Source organism: Cricetulus griseus, unplaced genomic scaffold (genome assembly GCF_003668045.3).
Source record: "Cricetulus griseus strain 17A/GY unplaced genomic scaffold, alternate assembly CriGri-PICRH-1.0 unplaced_scaffold_1, whole genome shotgun sequence".
Classification (NCBI taxonomy): domain Eukaryota; kingdom Metazoa; phylum Chordata; class Mammalia; order Rodentia; family Cricetidae; genus Cricetulus; species Cricetulus griseus.
The window spans coordinates 6,216,166-6,225,731 of record NW_023276808.1 but is presented as its reverse complement, the minus strand read 5'-3'; the positions used below and the strand labels follow the sequence as shown (position 1 = coordinate 6,225,731).

General features: G+C 40.2%; 2 pseudogenes; both read right to left on the bottom strand.

Annotated features, from left to right (window-relative positions):
- The window catches only part of LOC118239771, a 125,667-nt pseudogene that overhangs the window by 35,591 nt on the left and 80,510 nt on the right, over positions 1–9,566 (bottom strand).
- On the bottom strand, positions 3,568–4,340 carry LOC113838938 (annotated as a pseudogene).

Genomic DNA, 9,566 nt, shown 5'->3' with positions numbered 1-9,566 from the left:
TCTACCCTGCCATCTGTGCCTTTTCCTCCAAAGTTTCAGGTACAGCCTGATTTTCCACCACTGAGGTTATCGGATGGAGCCATGATTCTCTTCCCAGACAACTTCAGTGCTTTTTTAGGTGGTGCCTGTATATTGGCTCAGAGATGTGTGAACATCTGTGAGTAATTCATGAATTCTGTCATCGAATTGTGATTATATGCCTGTGACTCATGGCCACCACCTCCTCAGCTACAGCATTTAGCCTGCCCTACACACTTGCAGGATCATTACTTTACTCAATAAAAAATAGGTGTTTGTTAGAGAAAAGAATTAAACATATAAGATTAAAATACTACTGAGGCATTCCTGCTCAAGAAGATGCGGTCTCTAACCTTCCCATGCTCTCTGGTACCAAGATAGAAGGAGCCACCCCCTCCTCTCTGTTAGGATGGGTCTTGCCTGCATTTGAAACCAAGCCCAAAGGGTGTGGCCCCCACTTCAGGTTCACTGACAAGGCAAGAAGCCATTTTACTATCCCTTGAGAAGTATCAGAGTGGGAGCCTGACCCAAGCCCACTCTTACATAGTGCTTACTGAGACGTAACCACATCTAAAAAGGAATCTGGTTATCTGCCTTCCTTTTACCCAGTTTATGAAAAATGGTGTCTTAAGAAATAGTGTTTTTATGTATTGTAAATATCCAGACACTGTCTCACAAACACTACTTCCACTTCACTGTGCAATGACAATCAATTTTATAGGTATAGTCATAGAGCATACAACCCTGGCCAGGATTGTTTCCAGTTAGTCATCATAAGGACAGTGCCAAATGGCAGAGCAGGGATTCCCATTTTGTATTCCAAACTGTGCTTTTCAGGAACAATCAATAGTGATTACCTTTTTGCCTTTTGCATGAGCAGGACCCCACTGTCCCTGTGAAGAGAGAGCTGGGCCCAAGGTCATACATCTAGGAAATTTTCCAGTTTCTCAAATGCCTAAGAGAACTACAGTAGCAATGTGGTCAAACAGCTCACTAGACAAGAGATCAAATCATACACTGTCCTATTCTAGCCCAGCCCTTTTTCTAAGATCCTCCAGCAAACTGGATGCATCCTCATAATGGCAATAATAGGGAAGCAAATACTTGGGAGTAAATGTCTTAACTGAAGCAAATAGAAATAGAGAGATGTAAACAAGAAGCACAAATCCTGGAGTATTTCCATCTCCAGCATCAACAGATGGGCGTGGGAGTTGATGCTCTGTGTGTGATGTGGAATATTATTTGCAATGTTTGTTTATCCTTTGAAACATTTGTTTTGATGATGAAAGGATGTGTTTCATTCCATTATGTTGTGTTTCTTTAACTTGGTGAAGCTGTATTGCATTCTCTGTCTAAAACACCTGTTTCCTCTAATAGCTTAATTGCCAATTGCCAGGAAAAAGAAAGGATAGGTGGGGCTGGCAGGCAAAGAGATTGATAGGAAATCTGAGAAGTAAAGATATCTAGGAGTGAGAGGAGGAGGGAGAAAATGAGGACAGCCATACAGCCAGGCACAGAATAAGGGAAAAAAAGAAATAGAGAAAGGTAAAAGATCAGAGGCAAAAGGTAGATTGGATAATTAAGAAAAGCTGGCTAGAAATAAGCCAAGCTAAAGCAAGGCATTCCTAAGAAAGACCAAGCCCTTGTGTTATTTACCTGGGAGATGGCTGCTGGGCTGCTCGAAGAGTACAAAGTACAAAAGAGTCAAAAATTTAAAAACCAGCACCAGAGGCTGTTGCAATCATGACTGCTTATCTTGCTTCTCCTTTAATTGTTCCATAAGTGAGTGCAAGGAGACTGTCCTGACACTTTCATCAGGAATACAGGATACATGGGAAGCATTGTTGCCTTTTATGTAGTATAGATTTCTACCTCAATTGTTCGTCATTCACATCATTGACTTATCTGTAAAGTCCCTCTGAAGATACAGAAGTGGGAAGTTCTGCAGCAGGCAGAATGCAGGATGCTGTTAATAGAGAAGGGAAGAACCTGAGGGCTTGGCTAAGCATGGTCATGAAGGAGAAATGGGTGTGATGGACACTGCAGAGAGAAATAAATCCAGCAGAACTCTCATCCTCTTTCCAATCACAGAAAAATCATGTGGTTGCAATTATAATTTACCTCTCCCCATCCTTACAGGTAACTCCTCCCATAGTTCTTACTGAGAGTCCACAGGGAAAGTACATAGGACATTCTTCTCCAGTGAGTCACCCTCATTTGTGCTGTTTCTCACTCATTCTTATGCTTCTCCTGAGAAAACATTTCCTTTCCATTCATGGGCTGTACCATTTATTCAAAGTGTATTTGGAACCTTGATGTCTGTTGACTTAGTTAGATATTTCTACTATCCAAATAATTTTAATGAAGAGGAAACTGTGATCCATGCCAGGCAAGTATTCACTCAAGGCTACCCATAACTCCACGCAATGTTCCTTCCATCTATTCTTATCAGCTACTTCTTTTTCCACCTTATTTATTAAATTAGTTGATTAATAAAATATTGCAGATGTCATAGTTGTTAACATAACAACTTGCCAAACTTTAGTTAACTGGTACAGTTTGCTCAGCATGTTTTATAAAGAAAAGGAAATACAAAATCCTCTTAAGTGTTTCCATTACAGCCTAGAACAAGATTTGTTTCTCCGACACTTGAATCAGGCAAAATAGACACAATTCTCTCCCTGATCTGAAGTTCTCCATCAGTAGAAATAGCTGATAAATATCTAGACAATCAGCCGGGCATTGGTGGTGCATGCCTTTAATCCCAGCATCGGGAGGCAGAGGCAGGCGGATCTCTGTGAGTTCGAGACCAGCCTGGTCTACAGAGCCAGTGCCAGGATAGGCTCCAAAGCTACACAGAGAAACCATGTCTCAAAAAAAAAAATAACTAGACGTCAATGCACTGGAGAATCCACCACTTGCACTGTAATAATGGAGAGGATTGCCTTCTTCCAGTTCAAAATTCAAGTGTTTTGGTCATTAAAATCATAAGTATCTAACTAGTATTTTTCAGCAGCAACATATTCACTCTGAGATAAGGAGTCTTCTTCATGACATCATCAAATTAGTCCTCAGCTCTATTTTAAGACAAAGAAATTTTAATACCAGGTTCATCCCACATGGCCTTGCTTGCTGTAAACTGCTTTTCTTGACAAGTTATCAAGTAGTTCAAGGAGGTATGGTTAAGGCTGTATTACTTAATGGTGCTGGTAAATGCTACCCAATATATTTTGTCATTTTGCAGCCTTTATTTCCAATTTAGTGACTGCTGCTATGGAATCAAATAGCAAAAATGACAATGTTCTTAGGTTTGTTTTGTTTTTAAACTATGATTTAGTAGCAACTGAGGCTCCCAGTTTTAACCACAACAAGATCCAAGTTCCCTCATTTGTTCATTAGCACCTGAATGTCAAGGGGTTATATAACCAGCACAAACGATACTGCATTTCTGCTTGTAGCATTTGGCAAAACTGAAAGGAAAAGGAAGTTGTGCTACATGCTGAAGGGATTGTGGGCAACAGTAAGAAGACACCAGGAGAAGATAAAAGGTCACATGAAGTCTTCATAGTCTTGTACATATACTCCATCATATCCACCATAATCAGCCAGATTGTCTTTCATGGTGGCCTTTAATCCCCCTCCAGAAACCACAACTTTCTTCTTCTTTTTGGCTTGCTTTGCTTTTCTCGCTTCTGTGTTTCACTGCAATGCACAGTAAATGAATTGTTAATATTGGTAATATTGGTAATATTTTTTCAATTCATCAATTTCCAAAGAAATACAGACATCTCCAACTCAGGCTTCCAAAACTGGCACAATATGGTGATATTTAATATTGTGCATTTTTATCTTTTAGTAATTTTCCAAATTCTGTGAAGTCATCTCTTGAAGAAGGTTTCATAGCATGTATTCCATAACCTGGATTAACACCAAAAATTTCTTTTGCTAATTCAAGGTCTGATTCTTACTGTAGCTTCTTTAGCTCAAGTTTATCTGCTAATTGCTCTTTGGGTGTTAGCAATTTAGGTTCTTCAGGCTCGTCTAACCTCTTTCTAATTTCTTCTTGCCTTTTCTTCTGCTGCCATGCTTTCTCTTTTATCTTTTTTGCTATTTTTTCTGAAAAATTTACTTCTGTTTCCTCTTTATTTTGATAACCATCATCATCATCATCATCATCATCATCATCATCCCAGTTATCCTTCACGTCCTCGTCCTCGCCCTCCAAGTGGTCCCAGCCGGCTGCCCACGAACTTCAGCCTCAGGTCCTCCATAGAGAACTTGTCCTTGTTCCAGGAGTCTGAGTTCCCTGCCACCTCCTCCATGTCCAGAAGTGGGTTCTATTTTTCCCTTTTTAAATTTAAATTTGAAATAAGATTGTTTTACATGTGAATACCAGTTCCCTCTCCCTATCCTCTCCCCTGCCCCACAAAACATCGTAGCCCATCCCCTTTTTGCTCACCAGGGAGGGTGAAGGATTCCATTTGGGATTTTCAAAGTCTGTCACATCATTTGGAGCATGCCCTAGGCCCTCCCTCATGTGTCTTGTCAAAGAGTTATCCCAGTATGTGGAATGGGATACCAAAGTCTGTTCATGTACTAGGCATAAATACTGATCTACTACTAGAGGCCACATAGATCAACCAGACCTCCAAACTAGCATTCACATTTAAGGGGTCTGGAACAGCCCTGCACAGGTTTACCAGCTATCAGGCTGGGGTCCATTGGTTCCCATTGTTTATGTCAGCTCTTTCTATAGGTTCTCCAGTCTGGTCTTGACCGCTTTGCTTATCACTCCTCCTTCTCAGCAACTGGATTGCAGAATTCTGCTAAGAACCTATAAACAGGCTGGCTGTAGAGTCAAGGTCTGAATAAGAATCCCTACACAGTTCCAAAAGAAACAGTGAACACAGGGAAACCATAAGGTGGTACGTGGTTTTGAACATGCTCATAGAATCACTGGAGGTAGAGTGCTCAGTAACCCAATCTTGGTGGTCACCAATATGCTTTCCTCAAAGCCCTGGATGTCCACATGAATATTTCCTTGTATCTTAGTCAGGTACCATCTAAGACTCCCTAGTCGATAGTATATTCCAGACCAAGCTTCTTATCCCAGAATTGTTCCTGGGGCTTTGTGACACAGCCATAGTGACACCCTCCTCCAAATTTGCCACAATTAAGAACCATTGGCAAAAAAGTACATGTTTTCTGTTGTCCTTTATTTCTCAAGACCAAGCAGCAATGAATAGCCTGGGCTATCCTATACACATTCTGTGCCTGTAAGGGCATCACAGGGTATCTACAATAAATGAACACTACACTGGCTCTGATATCTGTGTTACTTGCAGGGGGACCAGTATTTGCAGTCACAGGTTAGGGTGTGTCAATCCAGCCCTGCTCCAAGTTGAAGCCATACAGTGTATACAGCTATACAAGTGGTTCCATGGTAGTTTGTACAGTGGGGGATATGCTCAATACAGCAAAATCCCAAGTATGACTCATGTCCCAGAGCCTTGATTCACACCAGAGACACACCTATTTCTATTGAAATATCAGGTTCTACTCATTTTGTTGCTAAATATTTGGAAGTGCCAGAGGCATACAGTGTCCTCTTGGTGGGATCCATAATCATGGTGGTGGAGATGATAGAGACAATGAGAAATGTGATGTTTGTGATGGGAATGTTGGTGGTAGTCATGAAATCCTGCACTGGAGACCTCACATATTTGGGCATGGTGATGATAATGGTGATGGTGGAAGTATCCCAAGCAATCTCGGCAAAGGCTATGGAAGATTTGAGGCCTAGTTTGCCAGACTGTTTCTCCTTATGATATGCTCCTTTGATCTGTGGAAAAGACAGGTGGTCTGTGGCTGCAGCAACAACAAAATAGTCAGTACAGTGATTGTGATCCAGGTCACAAGGTTTGTGCTCCCCAGAAGGTCTAACATCTGGAAGCCAGAGAGTGCCCCTTCACTCAGCAGATCCCTTTAGCAGCCTCTGCTCATGGCTTAGTTCCTGCAGTCTGAAACGAAGTAATTGATTACTAGAGAGGTTAGTTTGGACAGAGTTATCATCCAATACCAAGTCCAGATGGCTGTTTGAGGGAAGGCCATGCAGCAAGAGTAGGTGGAGACAGTAGATCTGTGAGACTGATGTGCTTGAGGGGAGAAACCTGAATTCAGTGAAAAGAGGACAAGATTTCATTTGTTTTTTCATCCTGGCAGAGAGAGGCCCCTCCTCTTCTTCAGTTTCTGGGAAACCACTATACAGAGATAAAGTTAGAGTTTCAACTGAAACAAATCCCAGTCTTTGTGACTTTACCTTGTAATATCTACCATAGCTAAGTGTCAGAGGATGTCCAGTTAGTCATCCTAAGAAATGTGAACATGAGTCAGGGATTGCAGGATCGTGATTAGGGCCACAAGCACTTAACCATCTAGAGAGGTTCTTGCTCCTCCTGCCAGTTATAGGAAGTCAAATGACTTGAGTGTCACCATGGAGAAAATGGGAAGCAGAAGCAAGCCATGTGATGTTACTCATGACACCCCCTTGCCTCACAGATCAATAATCTTAATGTCTGGCAGCCTCCTTGCTCTATCATCATCCAGGCCATGGGTTTCAGAAGTAATTGCTCACGTCCACTGTGAGAGTGTGTTTCCCTACTTTTAATTCTGTGACTGCCTCAATAATAATTTGACTGGCCTGACTTGACACAAGGTTTGATAACCTGATATTCTTGGAGGGACTAGCGATGATGATAGTGTCCCTGCATAAGAAGAGCTGTCCTGTGTTACTGTTCTTGTATTTACACCTGAAGTTCAGTGTTTCTTCTACCGTAATAAGCAGACAGCTTATTAGACAGGACATTTGGATTACCAGCTGATGCACCTGCCCTTGGAAATTCTTGCTTTATCACTTCAATACCATACTTTCCAGAATGCCTCAACTCAATGCATGGCTTTTTATGCACAAAGACACTTTTACACTATTGTTGCACTATAAGGACTCATAAGACCCTTAGTTATGTATGCACACATTTATGTATAGGTGCACATATTCATTCCTGTGAAACTCAAGGCTGTGGGCGATTCTTGATTGCCAGCAAGAAAAACAGAATTGTTTTCATTGATTGGTGGCACCACATAATGTTCAAAGTAAATAAATAACTTTCGTATTCTGACCCATCCAAAATTACTTTTATCTTGACTTTTATGTTTAGACCATAATTAACAGGTATGCATTTAATCAACACGCCATTCAGAATTATCAACAAATTTGCCACAGGACTTTATAATTGGAAAAATTCTATACATTTTGACTGTAGATGTCAGAACACACATCCTTGCCCCAAGAACTCTCAACTAAATTTATAGCGGGTATAGTGCATAAGAGTCAGGTAGATCAGTACACTAACTAAGAAAGGTCATTTCCAGAAGAGGGTAAAGGAATTTCCCAGTAGTGGTGTCCAAATAGCATGTAACAGGCAGACCAGCGGAAGGCAGACTAGAGGTGGGCTTCTGGAACTAAAGGATGGATGTTCTTGACAACTGAGCATGTTTCTCTCAGAGAATACAGCCAGGAATCCTCCACTTCTTTGATTGGACTGAAATATAGCAATAGTGGTCAGATGATTCCTTTCTGGGTACTCAAGTCAGTTAGAGAAAGAAGAAACAATAGAATTGAACTGAGTCCTGCCAGGAAATGGGCCTAGACAACAAAACCACTGATACTAAAAAGGATGGCCCTTCAATTTCTCAAAGCAACATGCTTGCAAATGTGCTGAGTAAATGTTTATAGATCCTAATCCCAAGCCAAACATCATTCAAATCCCTCCATTCAGTGAACAATAAAGAAGAATCAATAGATAAGTGATCATATCATCACACTCAAGTCACTGGACTCCAAGGGGGAGATAATAAAAATTACCTCCCTTATAAAATATTGAACAAAGACAATCTATTCAACTTGTTTTTCAAGATGTTTTACATAGTTGTGGCTGCTGATGTGTGTGTGTGTGTGTGTGTGTGTGTGTGTGTGTGTGTGTGTGTGTTTATGTGTATGTTTTAGGACAATTTTCAGCAGTCAATTTTTCTTTCTGCCATGTGGGTCCTGTCACACATCAAATCTTGAGATTTGGAAGTAAGCATCATTATCCAACTGATTCATCCTGCCAGGCCATGATGCTTGTTTCTCGTTTGGAACTCAATCAAAATAATTCCATATAGTACAGAAAATGAAGGTATTAAAGTCAGCAAGAGGAGAAGAAAGGCCTGGAAATCAAATGTGTTCTTCTTCTTCTGTTTGCTTATTTGAGACCTCCTTTTTCTGTGTATTCCAGCCTGGCCTAGAAACCAAGACATGCTCTAAATTGAATTGAGACTGCAATCTTTCTGCACCAGCCTTACAAGTCTTAGAACAAGCCACCATGCCCCAAATTCAAATATAGTTTTGTAATTAATAATGTAATTAGAGAGCAGATAATATAGAAAATAACCAATAAAGAAAAAGAAAATTGGGTCTGTGTGATGCCTTGGTGAGTAAAGACACTTGCCACCAAATTGATGGACCTGAGTTCAACTACCAGAACTCACATGGTAAGTGACAATTGGTCTCTTGATCTCTGAAAGTTGTCCTCTGTTTTCAAGATACATGTGCAAAAGTCATAAGAAGAATATTAATGTATATACAATGTAAAATGAATAAAGTGTAATAAAACACTTAAAGAAAATCTAATAATGTAAAAATTTTAGAAACAAAATACAATGAGTACTGGACCAAATGTTTAAAGATGCCAAAAAACATGAACATTGCCAATGTGGAGAATATAGAAATACTCCTTTAACAGGTTGCTTGCAATTCAAGCCACTTTCCTATGGAGCATCAAAATTCTTTTTTGTCTATATTAAGCATATAGAATAAAGAATCAAGCTGAGGCCCCACAACATTTGCCCATGTATTAGGAAGCCAATCTGAGTTACGTGGAAGGAAACCATGATCTTACATGGCCACAGGGGATGATGGAAAGAGAGACAAAATGGAAATAAAATCTGTGTGCAGAATCTGATCTGAACTGTAAATATCAATGGGGAACTTTGGGCAGATGGCATGGAGAGAATCAGCCAGAATTCAAAACATACTTTGAAGGGGATTTGGGTTACATTATACACAAAAACTGGAGACTCATGTAACTGTGATATCATTTTCACATAAGTGCAGTTAGTTAGCTTGGAATGTTTTTGTTCCAATTAGAAACATTTAGAAATCAATTCAAGTAATATTAACGTATGTTAATATATATAGACATATGTTTGTGGATGTCAGTACACATGTATGTACATACATATGTGTTTGTGTTTGAGTATGTGTGCCTACATGTGTTTGTGTGTATGTGTCGAGAACTACATATCTTAACTCCTGTTTGATTAGACATAGGACCTGCACATGGTCATCTTATAGGCTTCTTTGTTGACTTAGTGGCAGCAGGTTGCAGTCCTCAGGGATTCAGATGTAACTGCTCATGTCCACTGTGAGAGTGTGTTTCCCTACTTTT